Below are 11521 nucleotides of genomic sequence, written 5' to 3' on the forward strand. Positions count from 1 at the left end.
GAAAATGAGCTAGCAGTGTGCTTAGGTGGCAAGAAACCAACAGCATCCTGGCTTGCGTCAGAAACAGAGTGGCCATCAGCTATATGGATGTGATTGTCCCCCACCATTGGTACAGTGAGGCCACACCTCAAATACTGTGTCCAGTTTAAAGCCCCTCGGTACAAGAAGGACCTTGAGGTGCTGGAGTGTGTCCAAAGAAGAGCAGTTAAGTTGGTGAAGGATCTTGAAGACAAGTCTTATGAGGAGTGGCTGAGGCTTGTTTAGTCTTCAGAAGTGGAGACTGAGGGGATGCATCACTGCCCTCTACAACTGCCTCAAAGGAATCTGGAGGAAGGTAGGAGTCTCTTTGTTCTCACATAGCTTTTTAGAATCATTCACAGAATTGTTTTGGTTGGAAAAGACTTCTAAGATGATCCACTCCAACCATCAACCTAACACCACCATGGACATTAAGCCATGTCCACATACCACATCTTTCTTGAACACCTCCAGGGGTGGTGACTTTACCATTCAGAAAGAGTCCAACACACCCACGTTTGTGGGATGGAAACTGAAGGAAAAAGCACACACTGTGATGTTGGTCCTTTCTAGCCAGGGTTGTGAGAGCCACAGGTTGGGTTTGAATGGCTCCTCCCAGCGGGGCTAGGGAGCTGCAAAGAGCCTGTAGCATTTTGGCTTCATTTGGGTATTTTTTAAATGCAGGGTTCTCTGTAAGTGATTCCCAAAGGCTGTGGTCAGCAAGGTGCTCACATTGTCTCTAGGAGTCCGGGACCATAAGGTGCTATTGCAATACCCTTTCCTGATGTCATCTGTTGGATGCAATGGCTAATCACAGATTGATAAAGAGGCATTATCTTGCACCTCTAAGAGAGAAGGGATTCAGCAGGGAGAATCTAGCACTTTAGCCATGAAAGCACTGCTCTTTTGAACCACCTCTTTATCTTCTGATCTTGAAGCCTTCCCTGTTGCCTTGCCTTGTGTGTTGGTGGAGCTCCTAGTGCTGCCTCCCCCAGGAATATCCTCCCCTTTAATCCATGCTGCCCTCTACCCTAGAGACCCTTGTTGTGAATACCCCATCCCTTTACCATCCTCTGGTACTGAGAGGTCTGCAGTAATCTGTCCTCATCAGATTTATGAGACATAAGGGCAGTAGGAGCCAGTGCAGCTGGATTCTTGATTTGATTACTTTTACCTCTTTTAATACTACTCTGACTTGGGGGGGGGGGGGGGGGGGGGAGGGGGGTGTCAGAAATCCATTTGTAAATGCTGTAGCTGTGTTTAGGCTTGAGGAAGTTCTTCCCAGAGAGAGTGATTGGCGTTGGAATGGGCTGCCCAGGGAGGTGGTGGAGTCACCATCCCTGGAGGTGTTCAAGAAAAGCCTGGCTGAGGCACTTAGTGCCATGGTCTGGTTGATTGGACAGGGCTGGGTGCTAGGTTGGACTGGATGATCCTGGAGGTCTCTTCCAACCTGGTTGATTCTATGATTCTATGATTCTATGATCCAAGGGTGACTTCTTTCCCAGCCCTTTGTCTTGTTCTCCTAAGACTGGAAACTCTTTGAGGTAAGGATTTAGTGGCTTTCTTGGGTTTGCTCTGTGGTAGAGGTCTTCTGGAGCAGGATAATAATCTGTGTGACTGTTTAATTCAGTTTAGATTGTACCACTCACAGAGATAGGGCTGAATTAGCATTGCATAGGCAATCTCAGTTGTGAGCTTTGTAGTGAATTTGTGTATATATACTTTTTAAAAACATGACTTCTTTACTATAGTGCTTAGTGCAATGGCTTTCTCATAAACTCTTTTCGTTCTTCCCACCTTAAAATCAAGTATGTGGCATATGTTTGCCCCAGTTAAATAGTGGACCCTGTTATAACAACATGGTATGTGCCAGCAGGTTTCTCAGGTAGATCTTATCAACAAAGACTGCTCAAACTCCTGGATCTCCAGCTCCAGTTCTGGGCTCCTCAATTCAAGAGAGAAGTTGAGGTGCTGGAAGGTGTCCAGAGAAAAGTGACAAAGCTGATGAGAGGCCTGGAGCACAGCTCTGTGAGGAGAGGTTGAGGGAGCTGGGGTTGTGCAGCCTGGAGAAGAGGAGGCTCAGAGGTGACCTCATTGCTGTCTACAACTACCTGAAGGGAGGCTGTAGCCAGGTGGGGGTTGGTCTCTTCTCCCAGGCAACCAGCAACAGAACAAGGGGACAGAGTCTCAAGTTGTGCCAGGGGAGGTCTAGGCTGGATGTTAGGAGGAAGTTGTTGCCAGAGAGAGTGATTGGCATTGGAATGGGCTGCCCAGGGAGGTGGTGGAGGCACTGTCCCTGGAGGTGTTGAAGCAAAGCCTGTCTGAGGCACTTAGTGCCGTGGTCTAGTTGATTGGACAGAACTGGGTGCTAGGTTGGACTGGATGATCTTGGAGGTCTCTTCCAACCTGGTTGATTCTGTGACCATATATTTTCTGCCCCCATTTGCAAAAAGTAGAGAGGCCATCATCCTCAAACCCTATAGATCCTCTCCAACTTGTCTCTTTGCCCTCACCTCCAACACCAACTCCTGTAATTCTTCTTTTCAGCCCTACATATCCCCAAACTCATTGGTAAAGATTTCAGATAATTTGGAAAAATCCCAGTGTTGTTTTTTAATGTTCTCCATCTCTTTGTGCATCAGTCCCAGTATGTCTCTGTGCTAAATCTGTCCAGTGGGCATTCGTGCACTCTGATTCCCTTGTGTCTATCTTTTGTCTTTCATCTTTCAGTTTCTAGTCACAGATTCAGCATCCTGTCCAGTTCCAAATCTGTGCCATCTTCACCTAGCCTTTTTGGTTTTCCTCAATACTTCATCTTCCCAAGCTCTCATTCTCCACCTTGCCATCACTGTCTGTGTTGCTATTCCACTGCACTCCTGTAGCTTAAAGGACTGTTGGCAAATGATGTTTGCTGCACTTTCACAGCACAGTTGCTGTCACTTCACCACAGCCAGAGTGTGAGGGACAGTGTCCAACACATGCCACTCAGGTGGAATAAACCTTCCATCATGTAGCCCTCAAGCTAGGATGCCTCCTTGTCAATGAGCATTGGTAAAATACTCTGTATCCACAGAGGTTTTCAAGCCTAATCTGACCCCGTGGTTGAGCCTGTTAGGAGAAGGATGCTGGACCAAACACCCCTGGGAGAGTCTTCCCAACCTGAATTATCCTACACTGTCATGAAAACAAGCTTGTACGCTGGGTATAACATAGATAGAGCTTCTCTGACTGGCACAACCCACAAACTTCTGATGAAATTTCAGTTGAGGTCCATAGCATCTAAGCAGGCTGTGCAAATCCAGCCTCAGTCACTTCAACCATATCTTACCTTGCAGTGTCTCCCCAGGAACTCCACACTGCACTATGTGCATAGATCCCAAGGAGCTTAGCTTGATGGAGCTGTTCCAGGAGACACAGGAGGAAAGATGCTGGAGGCTCAGTGTATGTGTGAGAAAAAGAACATCATCAGTATTCAGAAGTACTGTTCTGCACTCCAGGAAAACACATTCACACTTTGATGCAAAGAAGTTGTGGAGCTGCAGGGCTGTTGTTACCTCTCTCCCTTCTTCCAACCTCAAAAAATGGACCTGTCTCACCTGTGATGGACTATGTGCAGGGGCTCCTGCATGGCCTCCTACAGCTGTGGCTGTTGAGTTGTTTGCTGAGGCAGCCCTGAACCTCAGAAAGGCTGGTTATTGCTAAGCTCCTGTCCCACCACGTCTGCAGGCAGGGAGAGGCATGTGAGTTGTCCTCGGGCAGCATGGCTGTTCCTGCTGCCTGGGAATTTGCCATTGCTGAAAGGGAGCAAAGCCCCACTGGATGCAGGACTGGTTAGAAGAGTTGCTCATTTGAACTGGAGGAGAGGTTCTACAAGCCAGGCTGAAATGCTAAAGCTATTCCCTCATCAGATCAATATACTTTCTTCTCACAGAATGGTAGAAGATCAGAGTCCAACCTCCCTGCCGAGGCACATTCACCTAGAGGAGCTCACAAAGGAACACATCCTGGTGGGTTTTGAACGTCTCCAGAGATGTCTCCAAAGCTCTTTTAATGGTTCCCCTTACTCCTGTCCCTCGGGCCCTGAGTATCCCCAGCAAATAAGATCCCTCCTTAGCAAAAGTCTCTGCTGCAGCACCATCTCTTTCTGTGGTGCCTGTGTCCCTCTTCCTCCCTCACCCTTTCTCCATTCTAAACAGCTTTTGGGCACTTGGCATTATCTGCAACATTACTGATGCTTTCTACCCTACACCTGGGATTCCTACTCAGACCTGGCTGTCTGACACCTATAGCTCTGGGGTGTTTGTGCTGGGTTTCTGACCTCTCGGTTCCTCTCACTGCTGGTCAAAGCAAGATGCTTGTCTCACAGCTAGGAGGAGTTTCTAATCCTCCTCTTTCCTGCCTGAGGTAAGGGGCCCCAGCACACACCAGATACTTAAGACTCACACAGGAGGGTTGCCTCTGGCAAATTCTGACTTTCTGGCCCTAAGACAGGGTGACCCATGAGCAGAGCAAGAATACTTCAGGAGATTTAGTTTCTATTTTAAGGAAGACAAGAGAAGATTCCATTTCTGCTTCTTCCTTCCCCTCCCAGAAATGAGTTGTAGCAGGAGCAGTGGGAGGAGTAAGGTCTGCCCTCCCATGGGTTTGAGACCTCTGCCTTCCTCTCACCATTGTAACCTTTGTTGTTCCTCCTGCTCCTTTGGTTGAGTGGAAGGGTTCACGGTATCACAGTATTATCAGGGTTGGAAGAGACCTCACAGATCATCAAGTCCAACCCTTTACCACAGAGCTCAAGGCTAGACCATGGCACCAAGTGTTGTCCCAGCCAAGCACAGCAGCACCCTGGGGAGAGTAGGCAGCAGCACAGCCTGGTCTGCTGCCTTTCTCCTTCCTGTGCTGCTGGTTTGTGTAGGACTCAGAGTAATGTTGTCCATTCTGGGTGTGCTGCTACTTCCCCCAGCAGGCTTGGGTCACTGGGTTAAAAATCGTTGTGATGGGGCCAGAGGGGTGGTGTGATTGCAGGAGCCATCTTTCCTTTAAAGTGCAATAGCTGAAAACATCTGAACCATTTTTTACTTAAATGCACTGGGAACACTGAGCTGAGGCAAGACTGACAAAATTACAGCCTGAACGGTGAGCCAAGAAATTAAGCTGTGTTCTGGTACTCTTCACTATAGCTTTCAGAAGTACTTCAGCTGTTAGCTATATAGAGACACGTCATGAAATGATCTCAAGTGAAAATTGCTGGAGTGGATGCAGCATTTATGCATGTTCCTGGCTGTGAACAGAGGTCCCTCTCTGCTTCCCATCTGCCTCAAAGGCAAATCTTCTCACATGTCTCCCCTTCTTCTCCTGCACCTCCCCAAACACCTTCTCTGGGTCCTCCTCTACCTGCCTCAGGGAAGTCTGCTCTACCTATGGTTTCTTGTGAACTCTTCAATGTAAACCTCTAACCTGGGCTGTCTGGTGGGATGGAAAATGGCAAGACCTGCTGCTCCTCCTTGGTTTTCTATTCTGTATCCCTGGAATGCAATTATAAGAAAAGGAGTAGTTTAAGGTGTCATTCAGAACTGCATATTTCTAGCTTACTGCTATTTACATGCTGCTCAGGTTTTAAAACCTTCCTAAGTGCTTTTTCCTGAAGGAGCAAATAGTAGCTTGATCAGAGTCATCTGCAGGGCACTTGCAGTCACACAAGCATTATGAAACTTCAGGCTAATTTATTTATTTCAATTAAACCAAACATCTGAGAGACTGAAATTAGCAGTTTCAGTCTGTGCTTGTGTTGAACTTCAGGAGTGTTTTCTCCCAGGACTCTTTGGCCACAACAACCCCAAGCAACACTACAGGTTGGGGACAGAGTGGCTGGAGAGCAGGCAGGAAGAAAGGAACCTGGGGATATTGGTGAATAGTAGGCTGAAGATGAGCCAGCAGTGTGCCCAGGTGGCCAAGAGAGCCAATGGCATCCTGGCCTGCATCAGGAACAGTGTGGCCAGTAGGACAAGGGAGGTTATTCTTCCCCTGTACTCAGCACTGGTCAGGCCACACCTTGAGTGCTGTGTGCAGTTCTGGGCTCCTCAATTCAAGAGATGTGTTGAGGTACTGGAACGTGTCCAGAGAAGGGCAACAAAGCTGGTGAGGGGCCTGGAGCACAGCCCTGTGAGGGGAGACTGAGGGAGCTGGGGGTGCGCAGCCTGGAGAAGAGGAGGCTCAGGGGTGACCTCATTGCTGCCTACAATACTTGAAGGGAGGCTGTAGCCAGGTGGGGGTTGGTCTCTTCTGCCAGGCAACCAACAACAGAACAAGGGGACAGAGTCTCAAGTTGTGCCAGGGGAGGTCTAGGCTGGATGTTAGGAGGAAGTTGTTGCCAGAGAGAGTGATTGGCATTGGAATGGGCTGCCCAGGGAGGTGGTGGAGTCACCGTCCCTGGAGGTGTTGAAGCAAAGCCTGTCTGAGGCACTTAGTGCCATGGTCTAGTTGATTGGACAGAACTGGGTGCTAGGTTGGACTGGATGATCTTGGAGGTTTCTTCCAACCTTCCAAGCTTAGGGCCTGCTTACCATGTAGGATAAAGGTGTCAAACAACAGCACAATGCCAGGCAAAAGAGAATCTGTGCAATGGAAGACAATGCATAGATAATGGGAGACAAACCAGCTTATTCCTGTAGATGTGAGAAAAAACAGTAACCCCAAGCCCAGGAAATACAACCCAAAGAACATGTGTGGAGACAAAAACTGCAACTAAGAGGAAGACTTCCCCCAAGCCCATGAGCAAAAGACATTGCCATGCACATATGGAAGAAGCCAAATGTAAAGGAATGCTGAGAAATCATTTGTGTCAACCTGCCTGCTGCAGGAAATAGCATGAGTAGGTAATTGTGTGTGTATTAACTTTATGAAGCTTGTGTTCAGGCACACACATTTGGAGGAGAAATCCTCTGTGTGTCCAGCACTGTCTTGGCTGTTGAGCTTTTCAATGTTTCTGTATCACTGCAGGCAGGAAGAAGCTGCTTCCCTGTATGCAGGCAACACCTACAGTGTGGGGCAGTTGCACCTGGAGACCTGAGTCCCTGTCAAGGTTAGGGCTGGGCTGGCCATTAGACAAATGACAGATGCTATTAAGATCATATTAAGATCAGGCTGCCTAGGGCTACATCAAGGCTGATCTTGAATGCCTCCAGGGATTGGGTTTCAACCACATCCCTGGGCAACCTGTTCCAGCATTTTACCACTCCCATTGTGAAGAAATTCCTCCTTATGTCCAACCTAAATCTGCTCTGGTGCAGTTTAAAACCATTGCCCCTTGTCCTATCACTACAAGCCTTTCTAAACAGCCATTATTCCCTTGCCTTCCTGTAGGTCATCTTCAGATACTGAAATGTAGTTATTAGGTCTCTCTGGAGCCTTCTCTTCCCCAGGCTGAACAGCCTCAATTCTTTCAGCCTGTCTTCATAGGAGAGGTGCTCCAGCACTCTGTTGTGCAGCACCTCTGATCAGCATGGAAATTATTCATGCTTTTATGATCTAGCTCTGTTCTTTTCCCTGGTTATTCTGTTATTGGGGTGTAAGATGGTGCTGCCCAAAGCAAAGACCTGCTGTTGTAAGGCCCATCTCCCATCTGTGTCCAGAAGGATTCATAAATGAAATACTCAAAGCAGATTGCTAATCTTCTTTCTTAGATCTTAGAAAGAAGGCCACAAATAAATGGCATTTTTTCTGGCTGTTACAACACACATAGTTGCTGGTTCCCTTTAAACTACTGAAACGTCTGCCTTCAGTTGCCTTCACAAAAGCCTTTGGTTATATAGAGGTGTTCAGGAGAATAGGTGAGGTCTCTGTACTCTAACTCAGGGCAATCTTCAGTCTGAATCCAGACACCTCCTGGGCCAGCCCCCTTGGGGCCACAGCACACTCCCCCATGGAACTGGTCTGTGCTCTGTAATGCAGCATGGGCTGTCACCTTGCCAGTGGTATGGTCCCAGGGGATCCTCTTTCTCCAGAGGCTACCTCTGCCAGCTGTCTCGGGGCTTCCTCTGCCAATGCAAAATGTGGCCTGAAAGGTAATCTTCATGTTAATTACAGTTGGTCTATAATCACAGGAAAGTTTGAGAGCCCATTCTCCAGTTTAGGAGGCTGAGAGAGCTGGGTCTGGCTAGCTTGGAGAAGAGAAGGCTGAAGGGGCTCTTATTAATGCTTACAAATATAAGAGAGTGAGTGTCAGGAACATGGGGTACCCAGATTCTTGCCAGTGGTCTCCAGTGACAGGAGAAGAGGTAATGAGCATAAACTTGAACATAGGCAAGTTGCATGTAAACACGAGCGGGAACTTCTTTACTTTTAGGGTTGCAGAGCCACTGGAACAGACTGCTCCATCTCTGGAGACTTTCAAGGCCTGCCTGGACATGTTCCTATGTAATCTGCTTTAGGTGGTCGTGGTCTGGCAGGGGCGGTTGGACTAGATGATCTTCAGAGGTCTCTTCCAACTCCTAACATTCCGTGACTCTCTGTGTTCAATATCTGGACGTATCAGTGCTGATACTGAAAGACAAAATTGCTGCTTTTAATGTTTCCAAGGAAAACTCTGGGCTGGCATCAACTCAGTTCATCAAATTCTTCCTGTCGCTCATATGGGATGACTTTCTGCTCCCTAGCCTAAAGCACATGTTACCATTCCAAGTAAGAGCTGGACTAGCTGTAGTGTATTTGCACTGAGAAGCTCCACATTCATCATGTTATTCAAAGGAAGGAAACTTACAGGTGTGCAGAAATAAGCTTTAGCACTGATTAATTATAAATATGTCAAAGAAAAAAGGAAGACAAGACACCAAATGGACTGGAAGAAGAGAACTGGTTGTTATCTCTGACCTTTTCTCTTTCAGTGAAGAATGTTGATCTTTTCAGGCCCTTATTAGAAATGTCTATGTGTGAGTTTGTTCCACTATACTTTCTGGAAAGGAGGTCAGAGCTACTTTATGGTGTGTGGTGTGTGCTGGCACACACTCTTGGCACAGCTTTTGCATCAGCCCTCTGTAGCTCTTCTATCAAGTCAGGAGACCTGGGGCTCAGTTGGACTGAGAGGCTGTCCTGCAGCCCAGGCTGGGGTTATTTCAACAGAGCTAAAGCAAGGGTCCCCACACTGTGCCACTGAGCATACAGTCAATATTTCACTTTGGCACTGTTGTGGTTTGACTTAGCTGGAGCTCACGGTGCTTTGCTGCTGCTTTGTTGTTGTTCTGTTGCAAGGACACCTTGCTGGCACTCACCTGACCTCCAAGCAGCACATACATCATGTGGGCAACTGGGGAAGTAAAGCTCTGGTTTCAGTGTGTCTAACAAATATCACTGTTAAAAATTTGGCTATATAGAGCTATAGCTGTTTTGGCTAGGGGGCACCTCAAGCAGAGACACAGACACAGACAGAGTGGTGTCTGGTGCTCTTTCAAAGAGAGCATGTTCAGGCAGTCATTTATTTTTGGGGTAAATGCTTTCAGGATCAGGCCCTACAAAGTTCATGACTTGTGTAGGGGGACATATGTGTGCTTGCCAGGCTTTAGTTCCCACAGACATCCCAACTCCCAGACACTCAAGAGGGAGAAGGTGCAGAGGGTGCTGATGAGTGCAACTGCTTTGCAGTGCTGTCATTGCTGCCAGGAAGTTAGGAGGATGCCAGCACCTAAATTTCTTTGGCACTGTTTCAAGCATCACCCGAATCTGGTGCAGGATGGTCTGGTAACAGTTTTTTTTCTGTTTCAGATATAATTGCAGGCTCGTGGCCTTGCTAAAACACTTCAGTTTATGAGCTGTTTTTCTCCTAAGCAGCTGTTTATGCACTTTATTAATGGTAACTAATTAAATCCCTTGGATGAAGTCCTTTGGAGGAGGTCCAAAGACATAAACCCAAATAAGTCTGGGCACTGTGATGAAATGCAGTCACTGAAATATCTCCCCCAAATCCACAAAAGCATATTGCAAATGGACCAAAAAAGGGTCTGATGAAAAAGAAGTGGGTGGGGTGATATACAGATTCTGGTAGACGTCATCTAAAAACCTAAGGAAGAGGAGGAAGGAAACAGCACTAAAATGCCTCGAAGCTCCTTATGCACAATCTTAACCTCAGCAGCTTGTATTTATGGCCAGTGCAGGTCACTAATGCAGCTCTGAGTAGGAGACCCACAGCCCTGAGCTGTCGCACTGCTGTGCCTGCAAAGGCCACGAAGCATTCTGAAAGCCAGGAGCAGCTGTGAAGTCAAGCTGTTGACCTCATGGTGCTGGATGATAAATCCCCTTGGAGGCAGCCTGCTGGGCTTCAAAAGGCACGTGGGCAAGGAAGAGGGGAAAAAAGAAATCAGAGCCAGGCGAAGTTTTGGTGCACCGATAAGCTGGGGGAAGGAGGTGAGGAGTGGTGTGAGTGCCACAGGTTGTGTGTGCTGGTGGGGCCAATGGACCTCCCCATCATGCTTGTGCCAGTAGAATCACAGCATTGCTCTGGTTGGAAAAGACCTCTAATCTTGGACAGATTCACTCCAATAAGGGTCAAGAACTGTCTGGAGGGCCAGGCCCAGAGACTGGTGCAAAATGGTGCCACATCCAGTTGGCAGCCAGTCACTAGTGGTGTGCCCCAAGAATTAGTGCTGGGCCCTGGCCTGTTCAATATCTTTATTGATGACCTGGACCAGGAAATTGAATCCAGCATCAGTAAGTTTGCAGATGACATCAAGCTAGGAGCAGGTGTTGATCTGTTGGAGGGTAGGAGAGCCCTGCAGAGGGACCTAGATAGGCTGGATGGGTGGGCAGAGGCCAATGGGATGAGATTTAACAAGGCCAAGTGCAGGGTTCTGCACTATAGTCACAACAACCCCAAGCAGCTCAGGCTGGGGACAGAGTGGCTGGAGAGCAGCCAGGCAGAAAGGGACCTGGAGGTACTGATAGATAGTAGCTGAAGATGAGCCAGCAGTGTGCCCAGGTGGCCAGGAGAGCCAGCAGCATCCTGGCTTGCATCAGGGACAGTGTGGCCAGTAGGACAAGGGAGGTTATTCTTCCCCTGTTTTCAGGGTCTGACTGTATGCCTGAAGCAGCAGAGGTGTGGTTGCAGCTTTTGCTCTGGAAAGGAATTTTCAAGAACCAAGAGGCCATAAGATGTGACTGCAAATTCTGGAGGCATCTTTTGAGCTAGTTCTGGAACTTAAGGCTTGGGAGTTAGGTAAAGGCAAAGAAATTGCTACCCAAATCCCTGGAGCAGACTTGGCTGCCACAGGCACAAGTGAGCTGATTAGGTGGCCAGGCTGCAGCCTTATACTCTGTTGTGGACTGAGGTGGCCTCAGAATCCTCAAATCCCAACACTTGGTGGCATAGATTATGCAGGTCTTAAATGTCAGAAGATGGAGATGTATTGGGTGGAGACATTTTCCTTCATCTCTCATCATTGAAGACTTGACTTTGCAAATTCTTCTCCCCTCTGCCCTCCAAACAGCAGAGTGCTCTCTACAGGGCTTATTTCCTCTG

Source organism: Pogoniulus pusillus, chromosome 5 (genome assembly GCF_015220805.1).
Source record: "Pogoniulus pusillus isolate bPogPus1 chromosome 5, bPogPus1.pri, whole genome shotgun sequence".
Classification (NCBI taxonomy): Eukaryota; Metazoa; Chordata; class Aves; order Piciformes; family Lybiidae; genus Pogoniulus; species Pogoniulus pusillus.